Genomic DNA, 20,379 nt, shown 5'->3' on the forward strand with positions numbered 1-20,379 from the left:
ATACGACTCGAAACCTCTAGCCACGGCGAATAATTCCGCAAAAGATTTCGCGTGACCCCGGCTAATCTTATTCTTCAAGTCATCATTCAAGGTTCGATAGAAATCTTGCATCAACAAATTATCATTCCCCAAATACTCCAGGCAAAAACGAGTCTTCACCATAAAGGTCGTCTTGAGAGTATTCAAATCCATAGAACCCTGTTGCAAATTTCGCAACTCATTATGCATTTTCGACAAATCGGCTGAAGTCCGGAACTCCTCGAAGAATTCCTTCTTAAACCCGTCCCACGATAAGGCCATAAACATTTCGCCACCGACAAGATCAATCTTACCATCCAACCAATCCCTCGCCCTACCCCGCAACAAACTAGTAGCGAGTCTCGTCTTTTTCTCGGGAGGGCATTCAATAGTGCAAAAACACCCTTCGACATTCGAGACCCAAGTTGTACTTATCAAAGGATCCGGTTTCCTGTCGTACATCGGAGGTTTAGTCCTCATGAAGCTCTTAAGACAACGCTCCATTTCACTACTACTCCGAAATTCGGAATACTTCCTATCCATTTCTTCTCGAAACGCACTCATTTGCTCCGCAACAGCGGCCGCAACTCTAGAGTTAAACTCCGCGTCGTTCGTCTCGATCCCATTTCCCGTTGCCATTCTAAGGAATGCAAAGCGATTAGATCATGGACGTATAAAACACACACACACCACACTGGTCCATCTTGCTAAACACTCGTCGTACATCACTTGTTAGACACGATTTGCACCCGTAATAAGGTTTGCAAGTCCTTATTACGCATACATGCCGTATCGGCTCGTTAGTACAACGACCGCCCCGCTCGATGATATATGCAAACGCAAACATAAACAAAACACAACGCAATCACATATTAATAATATCCACATATTAATATAAACGTTAGTCCTCCTACAAATAAGGCACCAACTATAACCCATTCCGACCCGTACTCCTACAAGTCCCGCAACAAATAAGCACATACAAAATCTAAGTCTAGGCACCTATCTCAAGTCTCTTAAATCCCTTAGACCATGCTCTGATACCACTTGTAACAGCCCCAACCCGTATTAAAACTGACCCATAAATTTTTTCCTTTTAATACGAGTTAAATAATACTTTAGGTCCCAATTGTGTTTCCATAAACATCTTTAATACAATAGATGGTTTATTAAACCTTAAAACAATTAATGCATTAGTTAGTTGTCCAAACGGACATACACGACCCGACTAGTTTAGTTTCCAACCAAAACCGAGCATGGTGATTTGGGACTACACTACCCAAGTCCTAATCGAATACAAAAGCAAGATCTTCTAAGCAACCTAGCCAAGATCTCTAATCCCCAAGCTTACCCGAGCCGCCAAGCATGCGAACCTATAAAAATATCAACAACGAGAGGGTAAGCTAACGCTTAGTGAGTGAAAATATACTACATACATATATATGAATAAGATGGACACACCACACAAATATCAAATACCGCATACCGAAGCATCCATGTATAAGGCAACTACACTAAGCATACCATAAGATCACTAAGCAACGAGCTAAAGATACATCAACAAAATATAAGTTCACCAACGACGATGTGAACAATGCCAATAAGCTACACCCAGAGGGTTAGCTACGTCACGACAATACAACATTATACGTATACAATATATATATATATATATATATATATATATATATATATATATATATATATATATATATATATATATATATATATATATATATATATATCTCGAATAACATAATTTGCTTATGCTTACAACACAATAACCATGGTTAACCAAATCTTCGCAAGGTAATGACTTCGCGAAACAAGTCATCGATGTTCATAACAACCGTTAGCTTCCAAACACGGCTATGGAATGCTAACCCCCGAGGTGTTCCAAAAAGGGCTATGGCATCACCCCCAAGTGTTCCAAAAATGGCTATGGCATCACTTGTTCAATGTGTGAGTAAAACACGGCTATTACTCACAATCATGTGCACAAACACGACTATGTGCAACAATTAATACGGGCAACAATGTGGGAGTAAAACACGGCTATTACTCACCACCATATGCACAAACACGGCTATGTGCATAATTATCAATTGGACAAAACGGCTATGTCCCACAACTATGGTCACAAAAACGGCTATGTGACACCATTACTACGGGCACATAAAACATATACATACATACATAGATATTCCACTCACAATATTAACCCTTCGCCATTGGGGTTATATAATCCACATCACACGCCCATGTGATAACGTACACACAAAGTGTGCACCTCGCCAAGGTAGTCAACCAAAACGTACAATCGTACCAATTGGACCTATACACAAGTCCAACAATTCCACCTATACGAGAAGTGAGCTCTATAAATGAGAACCCCCTTCACCCGACCCGCACCCATCCTACACATACATATGCATATAGGATATTAACACTCACCTTGTCGCCTTGAAGAAATGCTTCCAAGTAATCCGCAACTCGTCAATGGAAAGTTCCTAATCCATTATCACAAATTCAACAACACACTTAGATTGGATTTACAAACCAACTCAATTTGACACTTGGTGCAAATTCGACCCAAATGCACCTCCAAGTACAAATCGCGCCCAAACTAACCAATAATCACTAACACAAGTGATAATGGTCCTAATATGCCAATTAAATCCGAATACAAGTGTTAAACACTTATCATTCTCAAAATCGTCCATAAACCCTAATTTTGACCCATAAGGTCAAAATCTCATCATTTACAAGTTTTGACACCAAAACGTATTTAACTCGGTTTTTATACTTCAACTTAATCCATTTTAAGTTTACAAACCTCATCGAATCGACATTCGGGTTATAATCCTCAACAAACCCTAATTTCGACTCTAGTCAAAATTAGTCAACCACAAGAACCCTAAAAGTCTCCAAAACATTAATAATCACTAACACTAGTGATTATACACCATTCTCAAGTCTTAAACATGGTTAAATCATTAAGCAACCCAAAACCCGCCTTTAACACTTACTGAAATGTCTCGTTCTTATTGATTAAAAACGTTCCATATTAATTGATTTCGTTGCGAGGTTTTGACCTCTATATGAGACTTTTTTCAAAGACTGCGTTCATTTTTAAAACAAACCATAACCTTTATTTCATCAATAAAGGTTTAAAAAGCTTTACGTAGATTATCAAATAATGATAATCTAAAATATCCTGTTTACACGCGACCATTACATAATGGTTTACAATACAAATATGTTACAACGAAATAAGTTTCTTGAATGCAGTTTTTACACAATATCATACAAGCATGGACTCTAAATCTCGTCCTTATTTAAGTATGCGATAGTGGAAGCTCTTAATATTCACCTGAGAATAAACATGCTTTAAACGTCAACAAAAATGTTGGTGAGTTATAGGTTTAACCTATATATATCAAATCGTAACAATAGACCACAAGATTTCATATTTCAATACACATCCCATACATAGAGATAAAAATCATTCATATGGTGAACACCTGGTAACCGACATTAACAAGATGCATATATAAGAATATCCCCATCATTCCGGGACACCCTTCGGATATGATATAAATTTCGAAGTACTAAAGCATCCGGTACTTTGGATGGGGTTTGTTAGGCCCAATAGATCTATCTTTAGGATTCGCGTCAATTAGGGTGTATGTTCCCTAATTCTTAGATTACCAGACTTAATAAAAAGGGGCATATTCGATTTCGATAATTCAACCATAGAATGTAGTTTCACGTACTTGTGTCTATTTTGTAAATCATTTATAAAACCTGCATGTATTCTCATCCCAAAAATATTAGATTTTAAAAGTGGGACTATAACTCACTTTCACAGATTTTTACTTCGTCGGGAAGTAAGACTTGGCCATTGGTTGATTCTCGAACCTATAACAATATATACATATATATCAAAGTATGTTCAAAATATATTTACAACACTTTTAATATATTTTGATGTTTTAAGTTTATTAAGTCAGCTGTCCTCGTTAGTAACCTACAACTAGTTATCCACAGTTAGATGTACAGAAATAAATCGATAAATATTATCTTGAATCAATCCACGACCCAATGTATACGTATCTCAGTATTGATCACAACTCAAACTATATATATTTTGGAATCAACCTCAACCCTGTATAGCTAACTCCAACATTCACATATAGAGTGTCTATGGTTGTTCCGAAATATATATAGATGTGTCGACATGATAGGTCGAAACATTGTATACGTGTCTATGGTATCTCAAGATTACATAATATACAATACAAGTTGATTAAGTTATGGTTGGAATAGATTTGTTACCAATTTTCACGTAGCTAAAGTGAGAAAAATTATCCAATCTTGTTTTACCCATAACTTCTTCATTTAAAATCCGTTTTGAGTGAATCAAATTGCTATGGTTTCATATTGAACTCTATTTTATGAATCTAAACAGAAAAAGTATAGGTTTATAGTCAGAAAAATAAGTTACAAGTCGTTTTTGTAAAGGTAGTCATTTCAATCGAAAGAACGACGTCTAGATGACCATTTTAGAAAACATACTTCCACTTTGAGTTTAACCATAATTTTTGGATATAGTTTCATGTTCATAATAAAAATCATTTTCTCAGAATAACAACTTTTAAATCAAAGTTTATCATAGTTTTTAATTAACTAACCCAAAACAGCCCGCGGTGTTACTACGATGGCGTAAATCCGGTTTTACGGTGTTTTTCGTGTTTCCAGGTTTTAAATCATTAAGTTAGCATATCATATAGATATATAACATGTGTTTAGTTGATTTTAAAAGTCAATTTAGAAGGATTAACTTTTATTTGCGAACAAGTTTAGAATTAACTAAACTATATTCTAGTGATTACAAGTTTAAACCTTCGAATAAGATAGCTTTATATGTATGAATCGAATGATGTTATGAACATCATTACTACCTCAAGTTCCTTGGTTAAACCTACTGGAAATGAGAAAAATATATCTAGCTTCAAAGGATCCTTGGATGGCATGAAAGTTCTTGAAGCAGAATCATGACACGAAAACAATTTCAAGTAAGATTTCCACTCAAAATAAGATTGTTATAGTTATAGAAATTGAATTAAAGTTTGAATATGATTATTACCTTGTATTAGAAAGATAACCTACTGTAAGTAACAAAGGTTTCTTGATCTTGGATGATTATTTGGAATGGATTTAGAAAACTTAGAAGTAAACTTGCAATCTTGGAAGTATTCTTGATTTTATGAAACTAGAACTTTTGGAATTTATGAAGAACACTTAGAACTTGAAGATAGAACTTGAGAGAGATTAATTAGATGAAGAAAATTGAAGAATGAAAGTGTTTGTAGGTGTTTTTGGTCGTTGGTGTATGAATTAGATATAAAGGATATGTAATTTTGTTTTCATGTAAATAAGTCATGAATGATTACTCATATTTTTGTAATTTTATGAGATATTTCATGCTAGTTGCCAAATGATAGTTCCCACATGTGTTAGGTGACTCACATGGGCTGCTAAGAGCTGATCATTGGAGTGTATATACCAATAGTACATACATCTAAAAGCTGTGTATTGTACGAGTACGAATACGGGTGCATACGAGTAGAATTGTTGATGAAACTGAACGAGGATGTAATTGTAAGCATTTTTGTTAAGTAGAAGTATTTTGATAAGTGTCTTGAAGTCTTTCAAAAGTGTATGAATACATATTAAAACACTACATGTATATACATTTTAACTGAGTCGTTAAGTCATCGTTAGTCGTTACATGTAAATGTTGTTTTGAAACCTTTAGGTTAACGATCTTGTTGAATGTTGTTAACCCATTGTTTATTATAACAAATGAGATGTTAAATTGTTATATTATCATGATATTATGATATATAATATATCTTAGTATGATATATATACAGTTAAATGTCGTTACAACGATAATCGTTACATATATGTCTCGTTTCGAAATCATTAAGTTAGTAGTCTTATTTTTACATATGTATTTTATTGTTAATACACTTAATAATACATTTACTTATCATTTAACATAATTAACCAAGTGTATCAATGTCTTAATATGATTCATATGTACCTAGTAAGACGTTGTTATAACGATAATCGTTATATATATCGTTTTCGAGTTTCTTAAATTAATAGTCTCATTTTTATGTATATAACTCATTGTTAAAATACCTAATGAGATACATACTTATAATAAAATCATTTTAACTATATATATAATCATATATATGTCATCGTATAGTTTTTACAAGTTTTAACGTTCGTGAATCACCGGTCAACTTGGGTGGTCAATTGTCTATATGAAACCTATTTCAATTAATCAAGTCTTAACAAGTTTGATTGCTTAACATGTTGGAAACACTTAATCATGTAAATAACAATTTCATTTAATATATATATATAAACATGGAAAAGTTTGGGTCACTACAGTACCTACCCGTTAAATAAATTTCGTCCCGAAATTTTAAGCAGTTGGAGGTGTTGACGTATCTTCTGGAAATAAATGCGGATATTTCTTCTTCATCTGATCTTCTCGTTCCCAGGTGAACTCGGGTCCTCTACGAGCATTCCATCGAACCTTAACAATTGGTATCTTGTTTTGCTTAAGTCTTTTAACCTCACGATCCATTATTTCGACGGGTTCTTCGATAAATTAAAGTTTTTCGTTGATTTGGATTTCATCTAACGGAATAGTGAGATCTTCTTTAGCAAAACATTTCTTCAAATTCGAGACGTGGAAAGTGTTATGTACAGCCGGGAGTTGTTGAGGTAACTCAAGTCGGTAAGCTACTGGTCCGACACGATCAATAATCTTGAATGGTCCAATATACCTTGGATTTAATTTCCCTCGTTTACCAAATCGAACAACGCCTTTCCAAGGTGCAACTTTAAGCATGACAATCTCTCCAATTTCAAATTCTATATCTTTTCTTTTAATGTCAGCGTAGCTCTTTTGTCGACTTTGGGCGGTTTTCAACCGTTGTTGAATTTGGATGATCTTCTCGGTAGTTTCTTGTATTATCTCCGGACCCGTAATCTGTCTATCCCCCACTTCACTCCAACAAATCGGAGACCTGCACTTTCTACCATAAAGTGCTTCAAACGGCGTCATCTCAATGCTTGAATGGTAGCTGTTGTTGTAGGAAAATTATGCTAACGGTAGATGTCGATCCCAACTGTTTCTGAAATCAATAACACAAGCTCGTAGCATGTCTTCAAGCGTTTGTATCGTCCTTTCGCTCTGCCCATCAGTTTGTGGATGATAGGCAGTACTCATGTCTAGACGAGTTCCCAATGCTTGCTGTAATGTCTGCCAGAATCTTGAAATAAATCTGCCATCCCTATCAGAGATAATAGAGATTGGTATTCTATGTCTGGAGACGACTTCCTTCAAATACAGTCGTGCTAACTTCTCCATCTTGTCATCTTCTCTTATTGGCAGGAAGTGTGCTGACTTGGTGAGACGATCAACTATTACCCAAATAGTATCATAACCACTTGCAGCCCTTGGCAATTTAGTAATGAAATCCATGGTAATATTTTCCCATTTCCATTCCGGGATTTCAGGTTGTTGTAGTAGACCTGATGGTTTCTGATGTTCAGCTTTGACCTTAGAACACGTCAAACATTCTCCTACATATTTAGCAATATCGGCTTTCATACCTGGCCACCAAAAATGTTTCTTAAGATCCTTGTATATCTTCCCCGTTCCAGGATGTATTGAGTATCTGGTTTTATGAGCTTCTCTAAGTACCATTTCTCTCATATCTCCAAATTTTGGTACCCAAATTCTTTCAGCCCTATACCGGGTTCCGTCTTCCCGAATATTAAGATGCTTCTCCGATCCTTTGGGTATTTCATCCTTTAAATTTCCCTCTTTTAAAACTCCTTGTTGCGCCTCCTTTATTTGAGTAGTAAGGTTAGTGTGAATCATTATATTCATAGATTTTACTCGAATGGGTTCTCTGTCCTTTCTGCTCAAGGCGTCGGCTACCACATTTGCCTTCCCCAGGTGGTAACGAATCTCAAAGTCGTAATCATTCAACAATTCAATCCACCTACGCTGCCTCATATTCAGTTGTTTCTGATTAAATATGTGTTGAAGACTTTTGTGGTCGGTATATATAATACTTTTGACCCCATATAAGTAGTGCCTCCAAGTCTTTAATGCAAAAACAACCGCGCCTAATTCCAAATCATGCGTCGTATAATTTTGCTCGTGAATCTTCAATTGTCTAGACGCATAAGCAATCACCTTCGTTCGTTGCATTAATACACAACCGAGACCTTGCTTTGATGCATCACAATAAATCACAAAATCATCATTCCCTTCAGGCAATGACAATATAGGTGCCGTAGTTAGCTTTTTCTTCAATAACTGAAACGCTTTCTCTTGTTCATCCTTCCATTCAAATTTCTTCCCTTTATGCGTTAATGCAGTCAAGGGTTTTGCTATTCTGGAAAAGTCTTAGATGAACCTTCTGTAGTAACCAGCTAGTCCTAAAAACTGGCGTATGTGTTTCGGAGTTTTCAGGGTTTCCCACTTTTCAACAGTTTCTATCTTTGTCGGATCCACCTTAATACCTTTTTTGTTCACTATGTGACCGAGGAATTGAACTTCTTCCAACCAAAATGCACACTTTGAAAATTTAGCGTACAATTCTTCCTTCCTCAATACTTCTAACACCTTTCTCAAATATTCACCGTGTTCTTGGTCATTCTTTGAGTAAATAAGTATGTCATCAATGAAAACAATGACAAACTTGTCAAGGTATGGTCCACACACTCGGTTCATAAGGTCCATGAACACAGCTGATGCATTAGTTAAACCAAACGGCATGACCATAAACTCGTAATGACCGTAACGTGTTCTGAAAGCAGTCTTTGGAATATCATCTTCTTTCACCCGCATTTGATGATACCCGGAACGTAAGTCAATCTTTGAATAAACAGATGAGCCTTGTAGTTGATCAAATAAGTCGTCGATTCTCTGTAGTGGGTAGCGGTTCTTGATGGTAAGTTTGTTCAACTCTCGGTAGTCGATACACAACCTGAATGTACCATCTTTCTTCTTGACAAACAAAACAGGAGCTCCCCACGGTGATGTGCTTGGTCGAATGAAACCACGCTCTAAAAGTTCTTGTAATTGGCTTTGCAGTTCTTTCATCTCGCTGGGTGCGAGTCTGTAAGGAGCACGAGCTACTGGTGCAGCTCCTGGTACAAGATCTATTTGAAATTCAACGGATCGATGTGGAGGTAGTCCCGGTAATTCTTTCGGAAATACATCGGGAAATTCTTTTGCGACGGGAACATCATTGATGCTCTTTTCTTCAGTTTGTACTTTCTCGACGTGTGCTAGAACAGCATAGCAACCTTTTCTTATTAGTTTTTGTGCCTTCAAATTACTAATAAGATGTAGCTTCATGTTGCCCTTTTCTCCGTACACCATTAAGGGTTCTCCTTCTTCTCGTACAATGCGAATTGCATTTTTATAACATACGATCTCTGCTTTCACCTTCTTCAGCCAGTCCATGCCAACTATTACATCAAAACTCCCTAACTCTACTGGTATCAAATCAATCTTAAATATTTCGCTACCCAGTTTAATTTCTCGATTCCGACATATATTATCTGCTGAAATTAATTTACCGTTTGCTAATTCGAGTAAAAATTTACTATCCAACGGCGTCAATGGACAACTTAATTTAGCACAAAAATCTCTACTCATATAGCTTCTATCCGCACCCGAATCTAATAAAACGTAAGCAGATTTATTGTCAATAAGAAACGTACCCGTAACAAGCTCCGGGTCTTCCTGTGCCTCTGCCGCATTAATATTGAAAACTCTTCCGCGGCCTTGTCCATTCGTGTTCTCCTAGTTCGGGCAATTTCTAATAATGTGGCCCGGTTTTCCACATTTATAACAAACTACATTGGCATAACTTGCTCCGACACTACTTGCTCCGCCATTACTCGTTCCGACACCATTTGTTCCTTTCGTTCTGTTAACCCCTGGTCCGTAGACCTCACACTTCACCGCACTATGATCGTTTCTTTTACACTTGTTGCAAAATTTGGTGCAGAACCCCGAGTGATACTTTTCACACCTTTGGCATAGCTGCTTCTGATTGTTGTTGTTGTCGCGGTTGTTATGGTTGTTGGGACGATTGTTGTAGTTGCTGTTATTGTTGTTGTTGTTGTTGTTGTTGTTGGGCCGTTTGCTGTAGTTGCGATTGATGTTGCGATTATTGGGATAGTTGTTGCAATTATTGTTGTAATTGCTGATGTTGTTGTATTGGTGATTCTTATCACCGTTTTTCTCCCACTTTCTTTTGACTTGCTTCACATTGGCCTCTTCAGCCGTCTGTTCTTTAATTCTTTCCTCAATCTGGTTCACTAGTTTGTGAGCCATTCTACATGCCTGTTGTATGGAGGCGGGCTCGTGTGAACTTATATCTTCTTGGATTCTTTCCGGTAATCCTTTCACAAATGCGTCGATCTTCTCTTCATCATCTTCGAACGCTCCCGGACACAATAGGCGCAATTCTGTGAATCGTCTTTCGTACGTGGTAATATCAAATCCTTGGGTTCTTAACCCTCTAAGTTCTGTCTTGAGCTTATTGACCTCGGTTCTGGGACGGTACTTCTCGTTCATCAAGTGCTTGAATGCTGACCACGGTAGTGCGTACGCATCATCTTGTCCCACTTGCTCTAGATAGGTATTCCACCATGTTAACGCAGAACTTGTGAAGGTATGCGTAGCGTACTTCACTTTGTCCTCTTCAGTACACTTACTTATGGCAAACACCGATTCGACCTTCTCGGTCCACCGTTTCAATCCGATCGGTCCTTCGGTTCCATCAAATTCCAAAGGTTTGCAGGCAGTGAATTCTTTGTAGGTGCATCCTACACGATTTTCTGTACTGCTAGATCCAAGGTTATTGTTGGTATGTAGCGCAGCCTGTACTGCGGCTATGTTTTGAAGCTAGAAAAGTACGGAATTCCTCTTCATTCATATTCACGGTGTGTCGAGTAGTCGGTGCCATTTCCTTCAAAATATTCAAATGGAACAAGTTAATCATACAGAATATTAAGAGTAGTTAATAGTATTTCGTAGCATAATATGAACTCATTTATAAAAGCTTTTTCTTCATATTAGCGTTTTATAAGTTTAAATTCGGGTAGTACCTACCCGTTAAGTTCATACTTAGTAGCTAATATACAATTCAACTACTACAATTCTATATGAAAAACTGATTATAATAATATTTCGCGTTCAAACTTTTATACAATATTTTACAAACTTACAATACCGCTTATTTTACATAAAGCATGAAATATAGCACACAATAACTTTGATACAAGATAGTTGTGAAGATAATTCTAGCTAGTACACAAGTCATTCAGCAAAGGCAATAAAGACACGTAATTCATACGTCCAGAAACAAGTCATGCATTCTGGTTTTACTAGGACTACTTCCCATCCTTGGTCTTGTGGAACATAACCGTTATGGCCGTTGATAAGACAGTGTGTTGTAACGTCGTAAAAGGGACGAGGGTTACGTAATGACCTACAGTCTCGTAATAACCTAAAAACCTCATTTCTTACCCCAATTACCGACTCCTTCACTTGTGGGAACGTTTTGTTTAATAACTGTAGCCCGATGTTCTTTTTCTCACTTTGGTGAGAAGCGAACATTACTAACCCGTAAGCATAGCATGCTTCTTTATGTTGCATGTTAGCCGCTTTTTCTAAATCATGAAGTCCTATATGCGGATACATTGAGTCAAAATAATTTCTTAACCCGTTGCGTAAAATAGCATTTGGGTTCCCCGCAATATATGCGTCAAAGTAAACACATCGTAACTTATGGGTTTCCTAATGTGATATCCCCCATCTTTCAAACGAAAGTCTCTTATAAACCAAGACATTCTTGGAACGTTCTTCGAATGTCTTACAAACTGATCTCGCCTTAAATAGTTGTGCCGAGGAATTCTGACCGACTCTAGACAGGATTTCATCAATCATGTCTCCGGGTAGGTCTCTTAAAATATTGGGTTGTCTATCCATTTTGTGTTTTTAAACTGTAAAATAGACAAGAGTTAGATTCATAAAAAAATACTTATTAATACAAGCAATTTTTACATATAACATAAAGTATAAGCACACTATATTACATATATTACACCACACGAATACAACTATCTTATTCTGACTCGCATGTTTCTTCTTCTTTGGTTTTGGTTCGTTTTTCCAAGTTTCTAGGGATATATGATGTTCCCCTAATACTAGCTATCGTTTTCCACAACGGTTTAGAAAAACCTGGTGGTTTAGAGGTTCCCAGGTCAATGTTACAACTTAAGGACTTCGGGGGTTGACGATACATATAAAGTTCATCGAGGTTGGAATTAGATTTCTCTATTTTTATGCCCTTTCCCTTTTTATTTTCTTTTGCTTTTTTAAATTCAGTTGGGGTAATTTCTATAACATCATCGGAATTCTCGTCGGAATCCGATTCATCGAAGAATTGGTAATCCTTCCAATATTTTGCTTCTTTGGCGAAAACACCATTGACCATAATTAACCTTGGTCGGTTGGTTGAGGATTTTCTTTTACTTAACCGTTTTATTATTTCCCCCACCGGTTCTATTTCCTCCTCCAGTTCCTCCTCTTCCGGTTCTGATTCTTCTTCCGGTTCTGATTCTTCTTCCGGTTCCTCTTCGAGAACTTGTGAATCAGTCCAATATATATTCGACTCTTCGTTAATATTAGGTGAGTCAATGGGATTTGTGCTAGAGGTAGACATCTATCACACAATATCAAACATGTTAAGAGATTAATATATCACATAGTATATACATGTTAATAATATATAGTTTCCAACAAAAATGTTAAGCAATCATTTTTAAAGAAAACACGGTCGAAGTCCAGACTCACTAATGCATCCTAACAAACTCGATAAGACACACTAATGCAAATTTTCTGGTTCTCTAAGACCAAAGGCTCGGATACCAACTGAAATGTCCCGTTCTTATTGATTAAAAACGTTCCATATTAATTGATTTCGTTGCGAGGTTTTGACCTCTATATGAGACGTTTTTCAAAGACTGCATTCATTTTTAAAACAAACCATAACCTTTATTTCATCAATAAAGGTTTAAAAAGCTTTACGTAGATTATCAAATAATGATAATCTAAAATATCCTGTTTACACGTGACCATTACATAATGGTTTACAATACAAATATGTTACAACAAAATAAGTTTCTTGAATGCAGTTTTTACACAATATCATACAAGCATGGACTCCAAATCTCGTCCTTATTTAAGTATGCGACAGCAGAAGCTCTTAATATTCACCTGAGAATAAACATGCTTTAAACGTCAACAAAAATGTTGGTGAGTTATAGGTTTAACCTATATATATCAAATCGTAACAATAGACCACAAGATTTCATATTTCAATACACATCCCATACATAGAGATAAAAATCATTCATATGGTGAACACCTGGTAACCGAGATTAACAAGATGCATATATAAGAATATCCCCATCATTCCGAGACACCCTTCGAATATGATATAAATTTCGAAGTACTAAAGCATCCGGTACTTTGGATGGGGTTTGTTAGGCCCAATAGATCTATCTTTAGGATTCGCGTCAATTAGGGTGTATGTTCCCTAATTCTTAGATTACCAGACTTAATAAAAAGGGGCATATTCGATTTCGATAATTCAACCATAGAATGTAGTTTCACGTACTTGTGTCTATTTTGTAAATCATTTATAAAACCTGCATGTCTTCTCATCCCAAAAATATTAGATTTTAAAAGTGGGACTATAACTCACTTTCACAGATTTTTACTTCGTCGGGAAGTAAGACTTGGCCACTGGTTGATTCACGAACCTATAACAATATATACATATATATCAAAGTATGTTCAAAATATATTTACAACACTTTTAATATATTTTGATGTTTTAAGTTTATTAAGTCACCTGTCCTCGTTAGTAACCTACAACTAGTTGTCCACAGTTAGATGTACAGAAATAAATCGATAAATATTATCTTGAATCAATCCACGACCCAGTGTATACGTATCTCAGTACTGATCACAACTCAAACTATATATATTTTGGAATCAACCTCAACCCTGTATAGCTAACTCCAACATTCACATATAGAGTGTCTATGGTTGTTCCGAAATATATATAGATGTGTCGACATGATAGGTTGAAACATTGTATACGTGTCTATGGTATCTCAAGATTACATAATATACAATACAAGTTGATTAAGTTATGGAATAGATTTGTTACCAATTTTCACGTAGCTAAAATGAGAAAAATTATCCAATCTTGTTTTACCCATAACTTTTTCATTTTAAATCCGTTTTGAGTGAATCAAATTGCTATGGTTTCATATTGAACTCTATTTTATGAATCTAAATAGAAAAAGTATAGGTTTATAGTCGGAAAAATAAGTTACAAGTTATTTTTGTAAAGGTAGTCATTTCAGTCGAAAGAACGACGTCTAGATGACCATTTTAGAAAACATACTTCCACTTTGAGTTGAACCATAATTTTTGGATATAGTTTCATGTTCATAATAAAAATCATTTTCTCAGAATAACAACTTTTAAATCAAAGTTTATCATAGTTTTTAATTAACTAACCCAAAACAGCCCGCGGTGTTACTACGACGGCGTAAATCCGGTTTTACGGTGTTTTTCGTGTTTCCAGGTTTTAAATCATTAAGTTAGCATATCATATAGATATAGAACATGTGTTTAGTTGGTTTTAAAAGTCAAGTTAGAAGGATTAACTTTTGTTTGCGAACAAGTTTAGAATTAACTAAACTATGTTCTAGTGATTACAAGTTTAAACCATCGAATAAGATAGCTTTATATGTAAGAATCGAATGATGTTATGAACATCATTACTACCTCAAGTTCCTTGAATAAACCTACTAGAAATGAGAAAAATAGATCTAGCTTCAAAGGATCCTTGGATGGCTTGAAAGTTCTTGAAGCAGAATCATGACACGAAAACAATTTCAAGTAAGATTTCCACTCAAAATAAGATTGTTATAGTTATAGAAATTGAATTAAAGTTTGAATATGATTATTACCTTGTATTAGAAAGATAACCTACTGTAAGTAACAAAGGTTTCTTGATCTTGGATGATTACTTGGAATGGATTTAGAAAACTTGGAAGTAAACTTGCAATCTTGGAAGTATTCTTGATTTTATGAAACTAGAACTTTTGGAATTTATGAAGAACACTTAGAACTTGAAGATAGAACTTGAGAGAGATTAATTAGATGAAGAAAATTAAAGAATGAAAGTGTTTGTAGGTGTTTTTGGTCGTTGGTGTATGGATTAGATATAAAGGATATGTAATTTTATTTTCATGTAAATAAGTCATGAATGATTACTCATATTTTTGTAATTTTATGAGATATTTCATGCTAGTTGCCAAATGATGGTTCCCACATGTGTTAGGTGACTCACATGGGCTGCTAAGAGCTGATCATTGGAGTGCATATACTAATAGTACATACATCTAAAAGCTGTGTATTGTACGAGTACGAATACGGGTGCATACAAGTAGAATTATTGATGAAACTGAACGAGGATGTAATTGTAAGCATTTTTGTTAAGTAGAAGTATTTTGATAAGTGTCTTGAAGTCTTTCAAAAGTGTATGAATACATATTAAAACACTACATGTATATACATTTTAACTGAGTCGTTAAGTCATCGTTAGTCGTTACATGTAAATGTTGTTTTGAAACCTTTAGGTTAACGATCTTGTTGAATGTTGTTAACCCATTGTTTATTATAACAAATGAGATGTTAAATTGTTATATTATCATGATATTATGATATATAATATATCTTAGTATGATATATATATACAGTTAAATGTCGTTACAACGATAATCGTTACAAATATGTCTCGTTTCGAAATCATTAAGTTAGTAGTCTTATTTTTACATATGTATTTCATTGTTAATACACTTAATAATATATTTACTTATCATTTAACATAATTAACCAAGTGTATCAATATCTTTATATGATTCATATGTACCTAGTAAGACGTTGTTATAACGATAATCGTTATATATATCGTTTTCGAGTTTCTTAAATTAATAGTCTCATTTTTATGTATATAACTCATTGTTAAAATACCTAATGAGATACATACTTATAATAAAATCATGTTAACTATATATATAATCATATATATGTCATCGTATAGTTTTTACAAGTTTTAACGTTCGTGAATCACCGGTCAACTTGGGTGGTCAATTGTCTATATGAAACCTATTTCAATTAATCAAGTCTTAACAAGTTTGATTGCTTAACATGTTGGAAACACTTAATCATGTAAATAACAATTTCATTTAATATATATATATATAAACATGGAAAATTTCGGGTCACTACACTTACAAACCCGAATCTTGGTGTTAATCTCCAATTAACAACTAAATGGGCTCCATCTACGAATCATACAATCAAAAGCCCTAAATTTGAATGATGAACACGAAAATGAAATTCGGAGTTAGAGCTTACCACTAGTATTACCGTGTAGCTAAGAACGAGGAGAACACACTTGTCAACTACGCCAAAGATCAACTCCCGATCCTTCCTTTCCAAAAATCCTTTTGAATCCAATTGGGTGTTTGAGTTTGAGAGGAAAAATGAAAAGAAAAGGGAAATTAAAATGAGAAATGAAATGAATGGATGAGGTTAAGCCTCAAATCTGGCTCAAACGTGAAAAGACCAAAATGCCCTTGCTCCTCATTTAAAATTACACAAAACCGGCACCAATTTACACGTATTGCCGCGCCGCGGCATAAATCGTCGCGCCGCGACGATTGCCTTGAACTGAGATCATTTTTAAACGAACTTCTGGTCTGGATTTCTTCGAAACGCCGCGCCGCGGCCCTCTTTCTCGCGCCGCGACACCATGCCCTTTCTGATTCATTTTTCTCTCGTACAACTTCAACACACGAACAAGTCTCGAACCTTTCATCCACTAGTCATACGTACACTTTACACCTATAAATCATGTACGGGGAAAAACGAGGTGTTACAATTTTTGATAAGAAATAGATTATAGGATGTAGATTAGTACCCTGCAATACATAATTTACATATGCATATATAATACTAAAATCCCATAAGTTACTGAGGAATCTACGAAAGCTGTCAGGCAAAGGTAACAATAACAGATACGCTAAGATATGAATTTATCTATACACTGTCTATGCAATAGAGGCAGTAAGACGTGTCTAGACTTTAAGGATGATAAGCAATTAATTTTCGACACTAAATGATAAGCAAAACTTCTGACTTGCAGACGCGCTCGAAGTCCAGACTCACTAATGCATCTAATCAACTATCAGTTAGACACACTAATGCAAGACCTGGTTCGCTAAGACCACCGCTCTGATACCAACTGAAAGGACCCGTTCATATCAATTATAAACAATTCACAATAGTTGATTACATCGCGAGGTACCTGACCTCTATATGAAACATTTTACAAACATTGCATTCGTTTTTAAAAGACAAACTTTCATTTCATCGTAAGTTGATAGACATGCATACCATTTCATAATATATCTAAACTATAAATGACTTGATATTATTCTTGATGAACTCAATGACTCGAATGCAACGTCTTTTGAAATATGTCATGAATGACTCCAAATAATATCTCTAAGATGAGCAAATGCACAGCGGAAGATTTCTTTCGTACCTGAGAATAAACATGCTTTCAAGTGTCAACCAAAAGGTTGGTGAGTTTATTAGTTTATCATAACAATCATTTCCATTATTTTAATAGACCACAAGATTTTCATTTCTCATAAATATACGTCACATGCATAGAGACAAAAATAATCATTCATATGGTGAACACCTGGTAACCGACATTAACAAGATGCATATAAGAATATCCTCTATCATTCCGGGAAATCCTTCGGACATGATAAAACAACATCGAAGTACTAAAGCATCCGCAACCATGGATGGGGTTTGTTAGGCCCAATAGATATATCTTTAGGATTCGCGTCAATTAGTAGATCGGTTTACTAATTCTTAGGTTACCAAGCAAAAGGGGCATATTCGGCTTTGATCATTCACCCATATAATGTAGTTTCAATTACTTGTGTCTATTTCGTAAAACATTTATAAAAATTGCGCATGTATTCTCAGCCCAAAAATATAAAGGGTAAAAAGGCAAATGAAACTCGCTATTCTGTATTTTGTAGAAAAATACATATGACGGCACTGAACAAATGCAGGGTTGACCTCGGATTCACGAACCTATATTATTCATATGTATATTAAAACACATACTCGTAATCAAATAATTTCATATATTATAGCTTTATATATTATATATTTAATTTGTATATATATTTGAAAATAATTATTATTTGTATAGTTTTATATATATATATATATATATATATATATATATATATATATATATATATATATATATATATATATATATATATATTAAAAATACCTAAATGGTTATATATGAGTATTTATATAAAGATTGTTAATATAATTAATTCATATTATACGTAATATTACTTTATAAGTGTATTTTTATATACATAATAATATATAATATTACTAATAGTAACTAAAATTCGTATTTGATTATAATGATAATATTACTAATAACATTACTTATAATAATAATAATTATAATAAGAATCATAATAATATTAATGATACCAGTAGTAAAAATGATAGTAATAATAATAATTATATAATTGTAATGATAACAAAATAACAATTGTTGATAAAAATGATAATAATTTTTAATATTAACATTACTAATAATGATAATCATATTAATAATACTTTTGTTACTAATAAGAGTAATAGTACTAAAAATGATACAATGCTATTATTCATGAAAATAATATTACTTTGTGGTATGATAGTAATAATAATACTTAACTTAACAATAATAATAATAATATTTATTTTTATAGTTATAATCGTAATAATAATAATAACATTAATATTCATAATAATAATTTATTAACAATAATAATAATAGAAATAAAAATAAAATATATACCCTTCAAAAGCTTTTTCTAAAAAAAGTTGCCCTGGACCAGACTCGAACCCGCGACCTCTAGATAACACACAAGCACTCAACACCACTCCTCCGTCTAATACTTCCTTATTTAATTCTCGTATTAAATCCTTTTAACCCCCATGTCCACTGTCTTCTTTAAACTAACAGTCTAAGTTTATCTCGGCCCAACAGCATGTAGTGGCCCAATTGATTCTGCAACCCAACTGAAAGTATCGGCCCAATTAATAATTATTCAAGCCCCATGGCTAATCCTTGCTGGGAAAAAAAAGAATTGCAGCAATTGGGAATCCAACACAGGACCTCTTGATAATCACAATCATCCCTTAACCATCCAAGCAATTTCGTTTTTCTGATATTATTACTAACTTATAACTATTTAATCCATATTTCTAATTCATCTTCTTCTTCCTAAAACAACACCCAGAACTATTCATCGTATCCTTCAACTCGTCACTCTCTTCATTATTATTATCCTAAACTTCCATTATTATCATCGAATACCTAACGTACATCATCCTCATCATACATCGACTTTCCTACATAAAATCACGATCCTAATAAATCTTAACATCATCAATATCTTATAGGATTAGGAGAAAAAAAATATTGTAGGACGTGGCTAACACAACCGTATCCATATTATTTATTCATCACCACCATCATTTGTTTTCGCTAATAATCATCGTTATCTAATTGGAATATGAACACAGTAGTTTGCAGAAGCCTTCATCGTTCACGTATTGTTTTATCAACACTATTCATTGTCTTCCTCCTTCATCTTCTTCGTTTATTTTGAACCGGAACAGGAAAGAATGGTGGTTGCAGAAGAACGAGAAGGTGGTTAACGTTTATCCCGGTCTCGACTGTAAAACATATGTATCAACAAAGAATGATGGTTTCGTGGGTTGAGTTGGATCAGCCATCGAGAAAAACAGAAAACAAAGTGGCGAGATGGGTGACGTTTTACAAAGAAGAGAAGAAAAGAGAGTGAGTGGCGGTTTTGGTGATTCAAGGGGTGGCGGTTGATGGTAATTTGTGTCTTTGGTGAAGAAGGTGAGGTGGGTTCGTATAAGAAATAGGAAAACATAAACAGAAACATGTCGGGCGGTTTAAATGGTGTTTGATGATGGTTGTTGGGTTTGCAAGGTGGTGATTGTTTATGGTGGCCGAAAGT

The sequence above is a fragment of the Rutidosis leptorrhynchoides genome, chromosome 9, assembly GCF_046630445.1.
Source record: "Rutidosis leptorrhynchoides isolate AG116_Rl617_1_P2 chromosome 9, CSIRO_AGI_Rlap_v1, whole genome shotgun sequence".
In the NCBI taxonomy this organism is placed as follows: Eukaryota; Viridiplantae; Streptophyta; class Magnoliopsida; order Asterales; family Asteraceae; genus Rutidosis; species Rutidosis leptorrhynchoides.